The sequence below is a fragment of the Mixophyes fleayi genome, chromosome 8 (genome assembly GCF_038048845.1).
Source record: "Mixophyes fleayi isolate aMixFle1 chromosome 8, aMixFle1.hap1, whole genome shotgun sequence".
Lineage (NCBI taxonomy): Eukaryota > Metazoa > Chordata > Amphibia > Anura > Limnodynastidae > Mixophyes > Mixophyes fleayi.
In genome coordinates this window covers 105,505,305-105,527,384 of record NC_134409.1, presented here as the reverse complement: position 1 = coordinate 105,527,384, position 22,080 = coordinate 105,505,305, and the positions used below count along the sequence as shown (strand labels likewise).

Here is a 22,080-nt window from a genome sequence, read left to right as displayed (position 1 = left end):
CTGCCTGTGACAAATGTTACGTAGTGGTGTACATGCTGCTGCTGTTCCTGCTGGTGAAGGTGAATGACCAACCCAGTGGGCTGTCACAGTCATATAGTCTTTGGTTTGGCCACTTCCACTTGTCCACATATCTGTGGTTAAGTGGACAGTGGGCAGAATGGCATTTTTCAGTGCAATCTCTAAATTTTTACACACTTTTCGGTATAGTTGTGGAATTGCTTTACGGTAGAAATGGTGTTGCGATGAAATTCTGTAACGCGGACACAAAACCTCAATTAACTGTGAAAAACCAGCTGCGTTTATTGTGGAGATTGGACGCAGATCTAACACTAAGCCATGGCGTCTGTGATTCGCTTGGCGACTGGGTGACTGCTGTCATATTTGCTTCCTCTCGCAAATTATTGTTTCACAGTTAATTGCTGAAATGTAGGACTGCTCATTTTCTTGACCTGCCTCTGGGATGACGATTCACCCCCAGCAGCAGCAACAGCAGCAGCAGTGGGACTAACCCTTTCTTCAGAGGAATCAATAATAGTGCAGGAGTCAAACAGCCTTAAGTGGGATGCCGGGCTAACTCCAAGCGCTACTGAGGATATTCATAAGGATGGTGTGGTGGGTCTATTTTGTAGCCGTCGGGATGTCGGTGAGCGGAGGGTCTTAGCTGATGATGGAGTTAAGGTTAAGGTCCCTCCCTCGACTGACTGTGGCTTGACATACACTAGAAATGGCTATACAATTGTTGTCTGGATTTGGGTAGAAATAATTCCACACATACGAAGTGGATTTTTTAGTTTTATGCCCAGGCATGACAATGGCCTTTTTCTTGTCACGTGCCAGAACTGCTGCCACTGGTGCAGGACTTACACAAACAACCTCATCCTCAACAACATCCTCATTAGCGCCCTCGTCGCCTACACAAATCTCCCCCTCATCCTCTTCTAATTCCAAAGTGGCATCCTCAATTTTTGTATCACCGGCTACACTCGGGCTATTAAGGCACACATCAGCAGAATGCTCACGATTAGACATCCCACTGTTGGATGGACTCTCCACAGGGATTGGTGTCATTTGCGAATCAAAGCAAACATTATCCTCCAATGCCTTACTGTTATCTTGCAGCTCGGCTTTGACGCGTAACAGTAGTTGTGCACCAACTGTAGGCTCAGTAACTTTTCGGGATCAGCCACTAATAGCCAAAGGTGAAGGCCTCATTCTCTCTTTGCCACTGCGTGTGTAGAATGGCATGTTGGCAATTTTTTTTTTATCGGCACTTAACTTTTCCTCAGTTACACTTCTTTTTCGCTTCAACACAGTAAAAAAAATTTGGTGTGTGGTTTTTGGACTGATTTCGAAACACTGTGTAGTTTGACATCGCCTTGCCCAGATGACGTACTGGGAACACTAACATCAGGACTGGTGACAGAACCTGTTTGCTCATTCTGATCATATGTGGACTGCTTTGAATCCATTCTGAGCGCAAAGCACTTGTAGTGCTAAAAATTATTTGGTAGATACTGCTGACAGATATGACTTTTGACAGCCAGAAATATTTATGCACAATTATGGGGGACACCCCAAAAGCACTGAGGAGTGCTAAAAATTACAAAAATAAAATAAACCTCTATCCTCCTCTCTTCTCTAGCGATTTTTGTTACAGCAATTGGAATAAGAATATTGTATTCTCTGTCCCTGCTCTAATCAGCCTGTGACTACACCCTGCTCTCTCCCTTGGTCAAATGGCGATGGATTGCTGTGGAGGCGTGTATTTATAGTGTTGAAGTATCGCGGGAAGCGAGCCACGAGGTCCGACGACGTCACGATGACGTTCGGCCTCGATTTGGATTTGAAGCGGGCGGGAGAGTACTGAGCTACTCGGATACCCAAAGTTCGGGTGGGTTCGGTTTTCGGAGAAACGGACCCGCCCATCTCTATATATATCGATCAGCCACAAAATTAAAACCACATGACTAATATTGTGTAGGTCCTCTCGTGCTGCACAACAGCTCTGACCCACTGAGGTATGGACTCCACAAAACCTCTGATGGTGTCCTGTGGTATCTGGCACCCAGACGTTAGCAGCAAATTCTTTAAGTCCTGTAAGTTGCAAGGTAGGGCCTCCATGGCTTGGACTTGTTTTTCCAGCACATTCCACATATGCTCAATGAGACTGAGATCTGAGGAATTTGGAGGCCAAATCAACACCTTAAACTATTTGTCACATGCCTTAAACCATTCCTGAGCAATTTTTGCAGTGTTGAAGGGTATATTATCCTTTTGAAAGCCACTGCTTTCAGGGGATACTGATGCTATGAAGCGGTATACTTGGGTTGCAACAATGTTTAGGTAGGTGGTACGTGACAAAGTAACATCTACATGAATGCCAGGACCCGTTTCCCAGCAGAACATTACCCAGAGCATCACACTGCCTTTGTTGACTTGCCTTCTTTCCATAGCGCTTCCTGGTGTCATCTCTTCCTAAGTTTAATGATGTAAACAAACATAGTCGTCCACATGATGTAAAAGAAAATATCATTTATCAGACCAGTTCACCTCTTCCACTGCTCCTTGGTCCAGGTCTGGAGCTCACAAGCCCATTTTAATGGTGGACAGGGGTCTCCATGGGCACTCTGACCGTTCTGTGGCTAAGCAGCCCCATATGCAGTAAACTGCGATGCCCTGTGTGTTCTGACACCTTTTTTTCATGCACCTGATATAGCCTATAAATTGATTTAAGCAACTTCCATTTTCTTTACCTTTCTATCATAGCCAGCATTAACTTTTTCAGCTTTAGATGGTCTTCTGTGGGGTTGGACCAGACGGGCTAACCTTCGTTCCCCATGTGAATCAATGAGTCTTGGGCACCCATGACCTTGTCACTGCATCACCAGTTGTCCTTCATTGGACTAATTCTGGTAGGTACTAACCACTGCATACCAAGAACACCCCACAAGACCTACTATTTTGGAGATGCTCTTACTGAGTCGACTAGCCATCACAATTTGTCCCTTGACAAAGCCGCTCAGATCCTTACGTTTCTCCATTTTTACTGCTTCCAACAATGTAACTTCAAGAACTGACTGTTCACTTTTATCAAAGTGGGGTGTATATGATAGGTCCACCCTCTTCATTAATTTAAATGTATCCATTTTCCCCATAAAATATTATTTGGTTTAGATTAATGTCTGTCTTAAATGAATCAACAGAGTGAAAGGTCATGGAGACTGTCTTTATTCCTTGTGTTACTTTTGAGCACTTGAACTCTTTTACTACAATGATTAAAGTGTGACTGAAAAAGCCTAAAGATGTCTAGTTTCGACAACCCTGAGGACGTTGAAAAATCCCGTCCTTTTTTATGGAAAGAAATGCTGTGCTGTTAAACAGGGAACACCCCGAAATGCACCCTCTCCACCCCTTGCATCTTATATCACATATTCACGCATCTGACCTGCACTCAGGCACATCCAGCTCTGCCCAGCTCCTCAAAAAAAGAGCCATCAATATCACTATTTCAAATCTATAATCAATGAAGGTTGCATAAAATTGTAATGTGTACAGCAGGTGGCACATTTTTGCACTATAAATGACCCTTATTGTCCTCTTTTATCAGCCATTTTTGTCAAGACTACATTCTCAGAAGGGTTACTGACATCAAACCTGGTGTACATAGACAAACAGCACTGCCTCATTAACCCTCATTTCAAATATATTAATTTTCACACCTCCTAATATTTGAGCTTTGCCATTTAGGATAATGTGTGAATGCTACTGCAAAAAAAGGGTATAGTCATGCCACGCTGGGGTGTAGTTGCATCACATTGGAGGTGGTCCACACACCCTAGGGGCATGCCTATTGCTTCTGAAGAACTAGGCTGCTGCCAACACCTCTCCGCTAAAAACAACTCTGCCTCTTACAGTGATGAGTGGGACTTACCTTCATACGTCCTGGCAGTTGGCACAAAATTCCTGACTGGTGAAACAATCCTCTAGGATCGGGACTAAGTTGAGACAGTTAGGAGGTAATAATGTTGATGACCTCCAGGAATGTTTACATTTATATTTGTAAATTACATTAGTTGTGTTTTCGAGTAAAGCATCCTTTTTTCAGTTTGGCGTCCCTTTAAAAAGTGAGAGTTCAAGCCAATCACTGAATCTGGACAGTGTGGTAATATGCTTTTCTTTCATCCAATAACTATCTCTGCATAACACAAGATTTCTCTGTTTCAGGATAACATGGTATTTTTATGATTCTAGAGCAGACTCATGGAAATATGGAAAGATTGCTTTCTCTGGATCTGGCTCAGCATAGCATATTATATTTGTGTCTCGCCACTTGGACCTTGCTCTCCATCGTAGGATAATTCTTGTATTACACATCTCTCTCTCTCTCTCTCTCTCTGCTCTCTGCTCTCATTTAATTTTGATTGATTGATCTGCAGGTCACAGAGACATGTTGAGAAGGCCATAATCTCTCTGACACTTCTCATCACATAGAAGGTGATTCAGACTATAGGCAGGAGTTTCTACACATTGCAGGATGGGGAAGGCTCATCGGTCACCTAAGTGACAACCCCAGAACAATATAAAAAACTAGATAACAACTGAATGGTTCCCGCTGAGCAAATTCTTGGCTGGACTCCAATCTCTACTCTGGCATCCTCCGTGCTTTATACAGGGGATCCTGGGATAACGGCACAATCAATGGGCAGCTGATAACACTGGCTATGGGCAGTTAATAATATTGGGAGTTATCATACCATTCCAGCAATTAAATGATGTGCACGATAGACTGCTGAGTATATCATTATGCCATTTAACAGTTGGATTCCTATATTGGCAGGAGAGTAAATTGATTTAAGCAACAGAAATATAGTAGTATACAAAATGTCCATTGACATATCATGTACAGTATATCACATAGGAATACAAGTAGACCGTATCCTGTATCAATGTCCCTGTATCTAGTGGCCCTTTGTCATTTGTTCTCTCTTTATCCCAACATGGTTAGTGTTTTTCTTTATCTCCATTATATTTTCACCCTTTATATTCCCACTGTGTGTCCCCTCCTTCTCTTACATATACAATATACTGTACACACAATCCTGACTGCTTCTAACTCCTTCTCTGTCTCTCCTTCCTCCTCTCTCTCTCCCTCTCTCTATTTATTGTATTCTGTCGTTTCTCCTTTACATATCCCTCTTTTCTCTCTTTGCACACAATAATTCACACAATCTCTCGCACTTCATCCTCCATCCTCTTTTCTCTCTCTCTTTTTCCTGGCTTTTCAATCAGGTCTGACCCACAATAATCTCTTTCCTCCTCTCTCCCTCAGTCCGCTGCTGCACTGGCTGAGTCTGTTCATGCTTTGCAAGGATTCTCTTTCCAGTACCGAGATTTGATGCTCTCTCTCTCTCGTTCAGTGAGCAACATCTCATCCATCATGCTACTGCCTTTTAATTGCTAGATGTCTCTTATCTTTTGTGCAGTCTAATGCCTCCTTCATAGCCTTCTTCTCACAATACCACATTTTCTCTCTGCCCTTTATTATGGATCTTTATATTTGTAACTATTTTACTTAATACTCCTATTTTTTCATTGTTTTCGTGCCTGCTTCTTCCATCCATCCTCTCTGCTTCATCCCTCTCTTATGCTGTAATCTTTCCTCTTTCTATCCCCCTCCTTTTCTTGCTCCCTCCTTCTCTCTTTCTCGCTCGCTGTGTGGGTGCCTATCTGTTGGAGTAAGACAGCTGGGGAGATCTGGAAAGATTTCTGTCTGGGTGCCTGTCTCTGGCGCCGCGAGGGACACAGCTTTGCTGGTGACACCGTACAGGGGGAGCGTCGGTGACAAGAAGAGCAGGGAAAGTGACAGGGACACCGGTTGCTAAGCGGATAAGCAGATCCCAAATGCCACAGCGATGAGAAGCACAAACCGATGATATAGAGACACTGGTAAACTGCGTGACTGGTCACATACAGAATATTTTGGTGGATGTGTGTGAATGTGTTTACATGTATAGCTGTATGCATATAAATCATGGTTGGTTATGTTATTTTCTTGTGTATATTCTGCATTTTTGCCTATGTATTTCTGTATGTGTTAGGTGTGATCATTACAGCAGTGGTGTCTCTGTTTATTACAATATGTGTGAATGTGGATGCTCATGTGATGGAGTCTTAATGCTGATGCAAGGGGTAACACGTGAATGTACAGGTTTGTGTGATCGTTGGGTGTGTTCTGATTTTAAATTGGTTCATTTATCTGGGATATTGTGTCTGTAACTCATTAGATGTGCTACTGTGCTAATCAGTGCATCTGACGGTATATGTATACGCACTGTATCTACGCTAGAATATGCATATCCATGTCCATGTAGACATGTGTGCATTCATCTACATACTGTTGCACACCTACCTATATATTTTTCTATGATACTTCTATACCATGTGTTTAAAGCATCCGTTTTAGCCTATGTGTTAGTGTTGTGTCTCCATGTGTATGTGTACGTGTGTACTCTAAGTGCTTTCTCAAACCTCGTATTGAAGTTTTGAATGATCTGTTTATATGTTAGTGCAGGTCAATTGTGCTAACTACCGTATTTATTGGTGTTTGTGAAAATAAATGTGTCGGAATTTGTTATTCATACAGTATATGTGTCAAATAATGTAAACACGCTTTTCGGATAGGGTAGGGTTTTTGTCTGTGTTCTTAGTTTCATGTGCCACTAGTCAATCATAGCATAAGTGTGTAATTGTATGTATGTGTGCATTTACTCTTTTTTTTACATCTATCTATAAAACCAGGTCTTCAATTGAGTATGTTCTTTGGAGGTAGCAAGTACAATGAATGTATATGTCTTGCTTGCATGTGTTTTATGAGTGCAGAGGTCCCAGATATGCACTAGAGGGTTTATATGTTGAGTGGTGTCTGACGTTAGCTGATGATGAGATCTTCTTCGGACTTGAATCAAGACCAGAATCTGTGCATTCCTTTAGTCATTGTTTTTATCCGGTCAGAAGCATAATTTCCATAGTGTGACAATGATGAGAAATTTTCCAACTCCCATGCATGTCCTGTCATGATTGTGTTGTGGGTGGCTCTCTCATTACACCCGAGGGTTTTCCCATGTACGTTGGGATTTAAGGAGTTTTCTGACATATTATGATTACTTTCAATGGGTCCATAATTATACTGAGTATTTATTTAGCCTGAACTATAATGTATCAATGGAGTTCACATAGCTAAACACTAAAAGTCTGTTTGCTTATCTTTATGCTGGTAGTTTTGAAACAAGTCCTCAATGAAACAGGTTGTGGATTTAGGAAGTGTGAGATAGAGCGAAGGTAAATACTTTAACTTACTGACCGTTCATTGACCATGTTACAATTCCAGTCTGTGCAAAAGGCAGACAGTGGAATAAATGTGGATCTCAAAACCTCTCCTGTGGCCCTCAGCGGCACTGAGAAGCTTACAAGCTACAATGTATTATATGGTGTTTTAAGAAGATCCAGCCTAACCCAGATGCACGCACACAAACACATATATACACATGCTGTCTACCCCCCCCCCCCCCCCGCCCCACCCACTCATCCATATTACAACCTAAGAGAAGAGAGCATACATATGAAGGAGTGCCAAGTGCTTAGGAATACCATATGGATGCTAGTTTACCTCCTCGCCAGAGTAAATGTCATGGCTGGCTAGTCATTTATTAATGAAGTGGTTTTTGTCAGTGACAATTGCAACATGGGCAACCCTGCTTGTTTATAGGCGCTCACATTACACTTTACATTCAATCTGGAATATGCCATAGAGTAGGTAACAGGTCAAAGTCCAATTACTCCTGTTTTTCCACATTTTCCACAATCTCTGAATCAACCTTCCTGATGAGGGTTTTCGTAACCCTAATTCCCTAATTTTTATTGGCTGCATTATAATAAAAAAAAATTATTTTAATTCCTCAATTGAAAAGGGCATAAAATAATTACAGTAGTTACATTTATTTATTTTTTTAAAAAAGAAGTATGCCTTTAAATTGTATCGATAATAAAGAAAAAACACTTTTTCTGGATACTTGACAATTTTATTGGTTCTGTCACAGATTTAGCGTAAATTCAAAAGTGGACACAATTATGTAGAATTGGGGGCTAGTTACTCAAATCTAGGAACCAGCAGGATCTTCTAAGGACTGTGCATCCATTGATCGCAAGAGATATTACCCACCATTGTTAGGTACCAGCAGTATTTTTTTTAGGCTGGTATGTACCTAGAGTGTAATAGTAGACTGGAGGTGAGTACATCTACAGCAACATTTCTAGTTTTGTGGCAGAACAGGCTGTTACGGAGAGGTGCAAAGATAGGATGGCACAATCTTTGAGTTCTCCTTTTCCAACGTTATTCTGTGGACGGTCATTCCACATTGTTCTCATTTTGCAGAATTTTTTTGTGTATGGGGGGAATTCAGTTGCCAGTAATGTGGCATGTGGACATCGCGCCACACACATTGCTGGCAATTATGGTAGGAACCTCCGGTTATTTTCCCTCGCACATCTATTGGGTGCGAGGAAAAATAAGCTGAGATTTCTGTCAACTCTCCACCGCGAATTCTCTCATGAATGTTCTGGAGACACTTCGCGGCTAATTGAATTCCCCCATATGAATAGAGCTGGGACCATGACTGTCAATTCATGTAACTATGTATGGTGTGGTTGGGATAGTACTGAAAATGCATATGCTCAAATCCTACTGGTCAAACATGCTAAATTTCATGGCCAAATGCCGATGAGCTGAATATTTTGTGAAACAGGGGCAAAAATGTTGCTCATCTTTACTCTTTCTTTTATTATGCATTTTCTTTCCAGAATGCATGGCTCTCAACATCCTGCAGTAACATTTTGAATAAAAAAAACCCAAGCACCCTCCCCACTAACAACATGTCCCAGTCTACCTGGATCTCCCCCCGTTGTGTCACAACCAAACCTCCAAATAGTTACGCTATGCCCCTTTTGACCATATTGATGTTGGGACTGATACATGCAAGATTGGATTTCAGTACCCTTTAGGAATAATTTATCAGTGTTCATTGCAATATATAAAAAACAGTGGACAGATTACTATTTTACCAGAACAGTGTGTGAAGGTTTTTGTTTATTTTTAATCCAAAGGGCCCATTTACTATCATTGCATTTGGTTGTGCAGCAAACCACAGCAACCAATCAGATAGTTGCTTTCATTGTCTAGCTTGCCCTAGACAGATAAAAGCTCATTTCTGATTTGCTGCTGCACTTAAGTGCACATTTTGCAAATGCATTCAATGATAGTAAATGAGACTTACTGTACTTGTTTTATTATGGAAATTCATAGTTACAGCAGGAATAATATGATTCTATAAAACTTTACAAAAAGTCCAACCTCCCTCCAGTTTAGTATCATCACCTTTGTTAAATTAAACATTTCCACTTTTCACTTGGGTTAGAGCAATTTATGGATTAATTTAATAATCAGAGATAGGGAATATAGATAATTTCTTTATTACATGTGGCACTTTTGTGTCTGAAGCATTTTATTACATTGCTAGCAGTACGCCTACATACCTCCCAACTGTCCTGATTTAGGCAGAACTGCCCCTATTTGAGTGAACTGTCCCACAAATCAGGACTTTTGTCCCAATTCCAGGACAGTTGGTATATCTGTCCTGCTGAGGGATGCCCCTTCAGTGTCATGCATACCAGTGGCAGGTGTGCAGAATTGAAGGGATTTTAGTGGGTGAAGAAGGAATCTAGGGATGGTTCAGCACTTCTGAATTGACGTAACCACACCCCCACTGTTCTGATGTCTCTTTTAAAATGCAATCAGGATGTGCAAAATGTAACCCTTTAAAAGTATAGTATAGGAACCAAAGACCACCAGGTCAGACCTGGTGCAAAATTCAAGTCCTTTTACATATGGAAATAACTGTAAACTCCTAAGCACAGCAAGTTACTTCAGTAGTTACCGGAGAGCCTACTCTGTACTTTGTAAGAAACATTCTCAATCCTTCTAGCTCCTTTCTAATTCACACTTCTCATTGGCAATCACCGCTATCTTGCATTGCAAACTAATGCACTTTGAAAGAAACCTAGTCGCACTTGACCTCCAGTAAAAGCATATAAATGAAACTAGAGATGCTCAAGCTCAGTTTTCTGAAAACCGAACCCACCTGAACTTAGGGGATTCGAGTAGGCTCGCGAGCCGGCTCGGTACTTTCGCGCGTCCTCAGATCTGAATCAAGGCAAAATGTCATCATTGCATTGTCGGATCTAGCGGGTTTTGCATTCCATAAGTACCTCCCTCCCCAGGAGATACAGCGCCATTGCTCACAAAGAAACGGGGGTAGCAGTGTTCTTGTCACTATCCAGTCTCCAGTGACATTGCTCAGTGCCATTGCTCACACAGAAACATGGGTAGCAGTGTTCTTGTCACTCTCCAGTCTCCAGTGCCATTGCTCAGTGCCATTACTCTCACAGAAACAGGAGTAGCAGTGTTCTTGTCACTCTCCAGTCTCCAATGCTATTGCTCAGTTCCATTGCTCATACAGAAACAGGAGGGGTAGCAGTGTTCTTGTCACTTAACAAAAATTGACTGGAAATTACTAGAAATTAATGTTATTGAGGTTAATAATAATGTAGGGGGAAAAAAGAGCCAAATTATGTGATTTTAGCAAAAAAAAATAGGGATTTTAGAAAAAAAAATAGGGATCCAAAACCAAAACCAAAACACACGAGGGCGGTTTTGTCAAAACCGAAACACAAAGTTAATCCAGATCCAAAACCTAAACCAAAATCAAAACATGGGGGTCAGTGAACATCTCTAAATTAAACTATTTGTAATAATGGCATATTTCAGAAAACATTACCAGACAAATATTACGAATGATCCTAAAATAATTTTAAGCTCCAGAACCAGGACATTCCTGGCTTTCCATCTGTGCAAGTTTGTAACTTTTGTCCACCTGTATTCACAGACCTTTATTTGGATGTAGGTGACATTGCTTCTTGAACTTAAAATCTAATATCAATGCTTAGAGCAAGGAACATTGTCCATTCAAAGCCATAATTGGCGACAATTGGTCCGCAGACAGTTTTCCAATGTCACCACTTTACATTTGTACATTCAGACCTCTGAATGAATGTCCTGTGTTTCCTGTACTAGATTGTCTGGGGTAATTGTGCATGTACTGATTCTCTATTGAACCTCTTTATTTCTTGATCTATTTGAAAAAGAGCAGAAAGGAAATATCTTGTGTTGAGACTTTCGCTCTGTATGGCGGCCTGCGCCTGTATTGTAGAACTGTACATAACTGCTCTTGTTTGCTGTTTTGGATCTGATTATCTCTCAATGTTTCTTTCTGATATTGTCTCTCTAAACATGTAATGTACTTTAAGGCTTGTAATGCAAGGTAGGTGTAGAATTCTCTTCTATTTTTCAAGTGTGGACAAAATAATGTGATTTCTACATACCAATTTTAGAGCCAACTTTTTATTTAGTATAGATGGCGATTCTTTGAGAACCATAAAAGTTATCACAAGATGCTGGGGCTAACTGAGACTGACCCTTCTTTACCATTCCTGATTGAGTTACCATGTGATTGCATTATGTTTATCATGCCGTAAAGTTACATGTCATGTGTGGAGTGGATGCTATACAACAAAACTCAGAGATGTGTCATTGTGCCTCTCAGAGGCAAAATATTAAGTGGAATTAAGTTAAATAGATACAGTAGCTTATAAATAGTATTAGAGAATATAAAACTAAATGTTATTAGTAGCACTAATGATAAGGGGCTCATTACTAAATGGGGGTCTACTGCTTGCCAGTATGCACAATAGACCAGTAGCTGTAGCTCCATGTAAACATTCTTACATGTCAAATCTGTCCAGAAATATGTTTGTCAATGTTTTGTCATTAACAAATATAACTTTGGGTTATGAAGGGAAACTTCTGGCTGACTCGTCACCGTAGGAGCTGATGGTCATACTTTTAAGCACATTCCATTGGCGTGTTAGCAAGTATTGCATTTGTTTCTAATAGGTAAAGTTCCTTCAAATTGGATACATCTAATAGAAGCTTTAGCCAATCAGTGCATTATATTATCCATAGTAACTAGCCCAGGACCAGTTTTATCCAAGATAAACCACTTATTAGAACTGCAATTAAATTGTCCCATATATCCAGCAATACAGACTTCACCATATGCACAGTAATACAGACAGTCCCATATGTCCAGTAATACAGATTGTCCCATATGCTCAGTAATACAGACTGTACAATATGCACAGTAATACAGACTATACAATATGCCCAGTAATACAGATTGTCCCATATGTCCAGTAATACAGACTTCACAATATGTCCAATAATACAAACTGCCCAATATGTCCAGTAATATAGACTTTATAATATGCCCAGTAATAAAGACTATATAATATGCCCAGTAATATAGACTATATAATATGCCAAGTAATATAGACTATATAATATACCCAGTATTACAGACAGCCTTATATGGCCAGTAATATAGACTATACAATATGTCCATTAATATAGACAATATAAAATGCCCAGTAATATAGACTACATAATATGTCCAGTAATATAGACTATATAATATGTCCAGTAATATAGACTATGTAATATGCCCAATAATATAAACTATATAATATGCCCAGTAATACAGACAGCCTCATATGTCCAGTATTATAGACTATATAATATGCCCAGTAAAACAGACAACGTCATATGTCCAGTAATATAGACTATATATATAATATGTCCAGTAATATAGACAGCCTCATATATAAAGTAATATAGACTATATATATAATATGTCCAGTAATATAGACAGATCCATATGCCTAGAAATAAAGATTAGGACAAAAATGTGATTCATTTAAATGGTATAAAACATAAAATATCTGGAAATACTTAGGGACATGAATATACACAGTAAAATGAAGATACACAGTAAACAGCACACATGCTAACTGATGCAGTGCACGTTACTTGCTAACGAGGAGCATTTTCTTTAATGCATATCCCCAAGTGGGTAAAATATTCAAATCGGATATTAAGTAATTCTGGCTCTTTACTCACTTAGTACACTGCCCCTCAAGTAAGGACAGAGAAGGCAGATTCAGTGAGCACAGACACAGAGCAACTATAGAAATAGCTAACTCATTGTGACAGAGATGCCCTGGTGTTAGTATGTGTTAACAGGGCTCCAACCCCATTTAATTATACAGAGGCCATGAACAGAGACCAACTGCACATCATCTTGCTGGAAACATATTCAAGTCTTAACCAATCAATCCACTCCCACTGCATCTCAAAATAAGATCATTTTCTTACTGTTACTACATTAAGGTCACTGCACATTAACAAGGTGCACTGAATTAGCTGGTTGATATTTCCATCAATGTCACACAGCCAGTAGAGTGTCGCTTATGTAGCACAGTAACACAAATATTGAACTGTTCACTGCAATGTGCTCAATGTTCTGATATCATAGGCTAGGAGGTTGAGAAGGGCAGGCGGGGGGGGGGGGGGGGGGGGGGGGTTACAGGTGTCCTGAATAAAGACCAGACTTAATGCCATGTCTATAATTGCACAATGACTTGCAATAACTATCCTTTTCACAGCAGTGTGATTAGGTTTTTTTTTCAAGAGCAGGACATATATATAATTGCTACATACTGTAAATTCTGTGCATGCACTTGTGATATTGCATTTAGCTGTACATTTAAATGTTAGACTATATGGTACATGACAGCATTTACTGCACTGGATCTGTTGATTGACCGTATTAAAGACTCAGTTAATCAGCTCAATGCCACTGCATCTTCTCACAAGATCTCTTGGCATTAACCTGCCTGCACTGCATTAAATCAGTGCACAATAACTCACTGTCACACAACTGTAGTTATCCCCACAGATTAACTCTGATGTTGCATTGTGGTATCTGAATTTGGCTTCAGTGATCCTGCTTTATAGTCGTTTCACATTTAACACAATCAGATTACAAGTAGTTTTCAGTACATTCCTTTGATGGCTGCAATCTAAGGTGGACATGTTGTATTAAGTTTGCACAGAGGTATTATACAGTGGGTGCTGCACTTTCGGTCTCTATAACTGCATTAAGGTCATGATTGCACATTAACTCACCAGCACTGCATTAATATCACTGCATAAACTGGTTGGCACTGCTTCCGTTCAGAACAAGGAAGGTCAACTGAATCTGTTTCTAGGCAACAAGAGCCAAACCACGGATAGATGGTGGGTTCGGGGGTGAATGTTGCTGGGGCAGTGGATTTTCCCAGTTGCTATGGTTACATGACGATACCTGTAGCTATTCCTCAGGGGCCTTTCCTGAGTCTGTTTTTTAAAACACAGAGAAATGCTCCCAGGTGTTAATCATTTCATGGAAATATGTAAGAGGCAACTCTGCTATACATCAAGACTTTATTATAGCACATTGTTTTTTGCAAGTATAATACAACTTCACATTTGCTTTGCAAAAAGCTAAGAAAACCCAAAGAAAAATCTCTGGAGAAAATTCATGCTAGCCCTTATACTTATGAAAAATTACCTCCCAATCAAACCCCCGATTTAAGTGGGACAGTCCCGACTGGTGGGAAGGTTGGGGGAGATTCTGTCTACTTCTGCACTGCAATGAAGGGGTTTGAATGGGGCAGCCTAGCACTTCAAAAACCATGGCCACACCCCTGCTCCACTGCCGCAGGGACAAACATTGGCAGGTATGTGCCCTACATGGCCTGGTTTGCTTTCAGTTGTTAGCAGTTGTCTTTTTAATGAACACAAGAAAAAAGTGGGTCTTTTCTAGCACATTTCATTGTAGCGTGTACAACCAATGCTTTTTGTCCCCCTGCTTTTAGCTATAATTATTAAGAAAATTCTCCTGGCTCTGTAGCCTGGAGGAGCCAGCAGCAGTGACTGCTATAGAACGTGCTGTCGAGTATCTCCAGGACGCAAGTACTAGATAGTCCTTCTAGCTTGGTGAGTATGACAAGAGGAGGGGGCTATAATAATATCTAGGAAGCACAGATCTGTCCTTCTGCCTTGTTGAACAGTTCCACCAGACAGTGAGCTACAATCTGAAAACTATAAGTCCACACGTCAGTCTTATTACCCAAACACAATGTATGCTGATCATCAACCAATGTAATGATATTGTGTGTGTCATAATAAAATGTATGTCATACCTCGCATTGCCGGTGGCAGCTATGGGGGAGCCTTAGGTGGCACGCCTCCCCTCTCAGAAACGCCATTAACCCTCCCTCAGGTATTGCGTCCCCACCTCCCACCCTCTAATGTAAGAAGCAGCAGGGTGTGGGAGCGCAATCCTCTACTTCTCTGTAGGAGTGTGACGCTGGCTGTGACATCATATCCAAGCGCCACACTCTCAGCCCATCACAGACTTGGAGAAGCAGCAGCTGTCATCTCCACTTCCATGCCAGTGGCCAGCCCTCCATGCAGGGGGCCCGCAAGGGCATTAAAATCACTGGATGAGCGACATTAACAAACCACCCAATGGATCGCCTAATGGTAGTGTCATCCATGTACCTCCAGAAACAAAAATAAAATATTAATGGGGTATTGTTTAAAACAATTTGTTTCAGCTTGTAACCAGTTGCAAAAGCCTGGGTGAGACTATCACCAGCAGGTGTCCTAATAATAGATTGGGCAAAGTAAATACAGCAAAAAATACCCATTTCTGTCAGTAAAAGGGCTCCTCACCCTTTGATAAAAAAAAATATCCATTGATCCTCTCCAAGGACTCATGTAGAGATGGAAACATTTGTGACAATATGCTGGAAAAGAAGCGCACATGAAAAAGCACATTAAAGTGCATATGTTCAGCCGAACGTATCTTAAGATGCATCCAGCTACCATTTGCACCAGGGGTATATCTGAAGTAACAAGTGTGTATACTTCTGTCGCACAATAGCATAGAGATTTGGCTTTACAGTGTTAGTAGAAAATGTGACTTATAATAATATTATACAGTGTCATATACACAAGAGAGAATAGTGTCTTGATAGTTCTAAATAATTGCAACAGTCGCATTTACCATATACAATGTAATTGAATACAAACACAAATACAAATTGCATTCAATTGAACACAAAACATCTGTTGATTTTCCCTTTAAAAATCCAGTGGGAATCTTCTTTCTTCCCACAGTCCAAATGGAAGTGAATTCAACTAGACAGTCACGACTTCATATAAAACAGCAGCCACACTGATGATTTAATGATCAGCTAAAGAGGTCAATCCCCAATCAGTCAACCAGAATCGTCTAGCTAGTGCTGTTGATCGTCTCCATCATCATTGTGTCTCGTTGTACCAGCCCTCCGGCACCCGCAAGAGATACAGCTCCTGAGCGGTGTATCTGTGACTGTGTCCAGGGGGTACATTTTTCAAGCTGCAGGTTTGAAAAAGTGGATATGTTGCCCTTAGCAACCAATCAGATTCTAGTTATCATTTATTTAGTACATTATACAAAATGACAGCTAGAATCTGATTGGTTGCTAAAGGCAACAGCTCCACTTTTTACCCTCAGGTCTGCTTCAGGCACCATTAAGTGAACGCATCTATACTGTACATGGTCTACGCTTGCCTTGCCTGTCTCTCCCCACCATGCACAATAAGAAAATGTAAATAGTAAAGCAAACGTATATCTGACCGACTCTACATGAGCCCTCAAGATGTGATATTATTGTGCCAATAAAGCAGCAGCAGTTTTGCCTCCTCAGCACAATTTAGCAAATCATGCATTTGCTGGGCGATTTAGGAATGAGTCGGCATAGATTACTCTGGGTATGTAAAAGAAAATGTACCATTCTTCCCACTACTGCAGAGGGGAGTGTGACAACCTCAACCAGTACCGATACAGGTACATTAATCAATATGCGTATTCCAACAAAAACTATTCCAAAAGGCCTCTGGTCTAAATAATTTAAAAGTAAAATATAAGAGTGTAAATAACAAATAGAGATAGGAAAAAATAAAAAAAGAATTGTATCTCAGCATGTTAGGGTCTTACAGCAAAACAACATAATCAGTATCAAAACTACATTTATATATATTGTGGAATATACTCATCCATGGTAAATAAGCTTTCCCATACTTTGCACAGGTCTTCACCAGAGAGCCCTGGCAAAATCTATCACTGGCAATACCTGGCAAAAGCTACCGCGGGCTCTGTTAAATAGGGAGTAGCCCTAAATCTGACCATAACTTAGATTTTCACTAGAGAAAGAACTATTATCTGTTTGCTAAATAGGCCTCTTATGTTATTTATAATGTTACCCAGTCAATAAAGTTACCAAAGGCGTATAATCCAAGGTTCAACCTCTCACCTGAGACAGCAGGGCGTCTCCAAAATGGCAACACTAAAATCATTGTTGAGATCTTGTAATGATTTAAGAGTATTGTCCAGGTATCTCACGCCATACAATGTCTACATTTTAGCATCGTCAATATGATATATTTCAGCATATTAAGTAGGAAACATGATATAGTTCCCATCATGCTTCATTTTTTGCAGGGTTTTCAATGCTAACCTTGTTAGGCTTTTTTTCCAAATAAATTACTTAAATACAGCGATCACTTTATTAAAGACCACAATAAGGAGTACATTGTGACACCTAAGCCAGTTTTATTCTTGTAATTACCCTAATAAGACAGTAGTTACAAATGTATTTTCCATAACCCTGACACAATGTGTGTAGTTCTGTACCAGGTCAGAACCCCAAGGTAGGTTGTAAAGCCCTGAACCTTCTTTATTAAGAAAGAGGGAATGTATGCAGTCCCCTGCATATGTTCCGCCTCCACTGCAGCGTCATCTGCACAACATGATTGGTCTTGAAATCTTTGTACTGGGTTTTTCAAATCTGCTTCAATCAGAAGAATAAGACAGAATAGGGGGAATTCAATTAGTGCTGCGATAACTCTATTACCGTTATTACGGTAAATTTTACCCGGCTGGAGCTACAAGCAAAAAGCAGGATTTGAAACTACCATAATAACGGTATTTAAGCGCACCATTACCGTAATAACTGTAAAAAGTAAAGCAGCCAATTGAGAAACAGAAGGAGGAGGGCTGGAAAAAAGAGGAAAAAAGAGAAGGAGGGGGCAGAGAGAGAGAGATGATGTGAGAAGCTGGGGACCTCCCAGGCTCCCCCGGTATTGTCTGGGAGTGCAAGCGCGGTGACTGAGCCATGGCAAGGAATGTGTTCCCTGAGTAGGGAGAGAATCCCCAGAGCAGAGACCCTTGGAGAGAAGGTTGTAACAAGGGGCAATTGTGGGAAACCCAGAGAGGTGCAGAGAGAATACTAGAGTGTTATATCCCACAGAATTTTACCCCAGCTTGCAGAGCTGTGAGCTACACATAAAAATGGTCAGAGTTACAAGTGTGTGCTGGAGGTAAGTCATCCTGTGATTCCTGCATGTGTACTGGAGGCAGGGCCGCCATCAGGGGGGTACAGGGAGTACAGCTGTATGGGGCCCAGCAGCAGAGGGGGGCCCCACCAGCCCTGGGCCCATACAAATTTATTAGGGGCCGGGACTCCGCAGTGAATTAGGGGAGGTAGCACCTTTTCTATGCAGCAGCTACGCCTGAGATGTGAGAGTTGGTGTGGGCATAATTAAGGATGCGGCAGTGGACCCCCTTTTAGGCAGCATGTCTGCCTCTGTTCCCAAGATGTGGGGGCCCCACAGTTGCCACTATGTGCTCCAGTCCCAGCCCATCAGGTGCCCAATAACGTCACAATGCTGTCATTAGAGAGGAGCCGAAAGGAGACAGTAAGAAGACGCAGAGAGGTAAGTAAACTGCTGCAGGGGTTAGATGGAACCATACTTGCCAACTCTCCCGGAAAGTCCGGGAGACTCCCGGGCGAGCTGGCATTTCTCCCGCATCCCAGGTTTCACCGAGAATCGCGTCATTTGACGCGATTCTCGGTGATTCACGCCATTTTGGAGGGCAGGAGGGGGGGGGGCGAGGCCAATCGCGTCATTTTGCCCCCCCCACGACGGGTTCGCAGGGGGTGGGGCCAAAATGACGCGATTGGCCTTGCCCCGCCCCTTCCTGCCCTCCAGTCACGCCCCCAAGTTTCCGGGAGTTGGCAAGTATGGATGGAACCGAGGATGGGGGGTGACTGTACAGAATATATAGATAATGGGGGGAAGACAAATGTTGGGTAGAGAATAATTTAAAAATGAAGGTGGGGTGAGAGAAGGAAAGAGAGGGGGCCCTGCCTGTTACATTTATACTGGGCCCTGCAATTTCTGGTGGCAGCCCTGACTGGAGGTAAACCATCCTGTGATTCCTGCATGTGTGTACTGGAAGCAGATGCTGAACTGTGAGTAGTTGTGGAACTACTGTGATCAGGAGAACCTGGTATGTACTGTGATAACGCCAGCAGTGTAAGATGTGTGCAGGAGGAGTGAGGATCTGTACTTGTAACTGTTTTCATATTGCTCATTAAGAACTGTGCTGGAGAGAATAAGGAGCTGTATATATATTTCTTTACTGTTGCAATCATTATGATTATTGTGCTGGAGGAAGAGGAGTGTAAATAAAGAGTTCAGTTTGTGATAGAGATGATCTGGTGCCCAAATTATTCTTTTATTGCACTGCACCAGAAAGTGACATCCCCTGTGTCCCACTATTACATAGAAACACCTACATGTGCAGGGACCCCATGATCAATTACACCCATGCCCATCAGCTAGCCAGGGCTTGACAAGGAAGTGCACTGTGTAACATTTGTACCCCACACTACACACAGTGACAGGGGGTTACACAAACAACAAAACAAGTTAGGCTATTTGAAAAAGTGGCCATTTGTGGCTATTAAATCTAATTTAGAGGTGTTCTACAAAAAGGTCTACAAAGAGGGATATGTATGTGTTTGAAAGACAGAGATTGCCATGGAAAGAAAAAATATCAGAAGTATCATCAAGATTTTGATTACTATAGCCCCAATGCTGAAGCTTGTCCAGTAAGTGTCTCTAGAATAGAGGCTTGGCTAATATGAGAAATATCAATATCAAGCAATGTTAGATACATTCTGTTGTTTTTCTCAATGTGGTTTCATTGCTATAGTCAGTATTCAGAAAACATGATATAGATTAGGAGACTAATGCTGAGAGTGCACAGATGCCACAGAAAGAGACGAGAGAATCAATAAAGAAAAAATGAATGAAAGTTCTGCATGCTTGACCAATTTATTTAAGACTTTGAATTTCCAAATTAACAAGCAACTGAGATGAAGCATAACAGATACATGCCAGATCACACAGGTACAAAATAGAGGCAAACACAAGTCATAGGCTGCCAACTGTCAGTAAATTTAAGTCAGTAAAAAGGAGTAGGATTTCCAATGTGAAAAAGATCACTGTCAATATAAATTTCACTGCAGTAATAGCATCAATTATTTAACTTAAATCTGTGCTCACATTGTATTGTAGACATTACGTCAATGTTCAGTTCGGGGCAACATTTGAAATACAATGATAATGTGTCAGTAAAAATGGCAGCTGTCACTAAATGTTTATAATACTGTCAGTAAAAATTATTTTCAAGGTTTGGCAACTGTGCTGGAATCCCAAATTTAGTGTGACAATATTATCTACAACATAAAGGAAAACTGGTGCACTGCCATCTCTAACATGGTACTGCACTGCACTGCAACTTCCTCAGTGCCTCTGTTTCCTCCCTCATTGCTGCGCTATTCATGCATGGAAGCAGTCAAAGACTGTGTGTCATGCGCCGTCCCCACACCTCATCCACTGTGCTGGGACAGCTGTCTGTCATTTTCTTCCGACAGCATCATGTTGCTAGGCAACAGAGAGGCGGCTTCTCCCAACTGCTCTAGAACCGTTGGACGCATGCACACTTTCCGGGTGAACTGTCGGCAGTCAGTGTCGTCACTGACCGCACAGGTTCTCCTGGCCAATCAGGAACCTCAATTTAAATCTAAGCTTCTAATACACCCAAATGGTAATTTATGTATATAGACCCTAAGTAGTGGTGTAACTTAGCAGCTCATGTAGCTGCCATGGGGCCAGTAGTGAGGGGGACCCGGACATACTGGGTCATCCATCTCAAAAGTCTTTACTCTTCTGTCTTCTCTCACTTTCACTTTCAGAAAAGCAAAGCGGGCGCCTCCAGAGAAGACACACTTATTGCCACCCCTCTCCCCCAATTCACATGTTACACCCCTGACCCCGAACCTGTATATATACATTTCATTATAATTTCCCCACCACCACCCTCCCCTACAATTTAATTTCTCTCCCACAGCTATCTCCTGTAATTCATTCCCTTTGACATTCATTCTCTGTTGTTTCCTATAATTTATTATCACTCCACTCCCCTGTAATTCATTCCTCTCCCTAACCCTGTAATTGATTTTCTCCTCTACCCGCTGCTTTATACCAAATACACTAGTGGCATGCAGAAGGAGGGCATGTCCTTGGTATCACCAACCATGCTGCTTTCCGGGTCATTGATAGGCTGTTGAAAGGATTATTTACATATACTGTATGTTTACACATGCTTTCACAATTGTATTGTAAAATAAATGGTATTTCTTTAAAAGTATAATTATTAATTTAAATATTTTATTTAACCTACTTGCTTCAATATCAACCTTAATTCACAGACAAAAGCTGGTGACCTAGGAAAAGTACAAGAGAGACACATTTTTTTAACTTTCATTTTCTTGTAATAGTTATATTGTTATGTTAGCTGAAGTTTATGATGTCCTACATATGTGTATAATATGTTTGTAATCAAATGATTTCCAATTAATTTATAGGTAATGGGGAAGCCCATTATCTATAAATCCAAGGCAAATTCTCAACAAGGTCACGGTACCAGACTCATAGCTACCCCCCAGTTCAGCAGTTTCGTCATTATAACCCCTCAGGTTACAAGAAGACTTTGATAACCTAGGAATGGTATCTGAAAAAAGCGTATGTAATGTCTCTGTTTATAAAAGAAACTCCAGACCCTGATCAAA

At 41.1% G+C, this 22,080-nt stretch overlaps 1 protein-coding gene across 1 annotated transcript in view; it reads left to right on the top strand.

The window, feature by feature from the left end:
* Window positions 1-5,131: 5,131 nt before the first annotated feature.
* The window catches only part of ELFN2 (extracellular leucine rich repeat and fibronectin type III domain containing 2), a 71,341-nt gene continuing 54,392 nt past the window's right edge, over window positions 5,132-22,080 (top strand). Inside the window, exon 1 of the mRNA XM_075183067.1 lies at window positions 5,132-5,946. The gene's annotated coding sequence lies outside the window, so the exon portion shown is untranslated. The remainder of the gene's footprint in view (window positions 5,947-22,080) is intronic.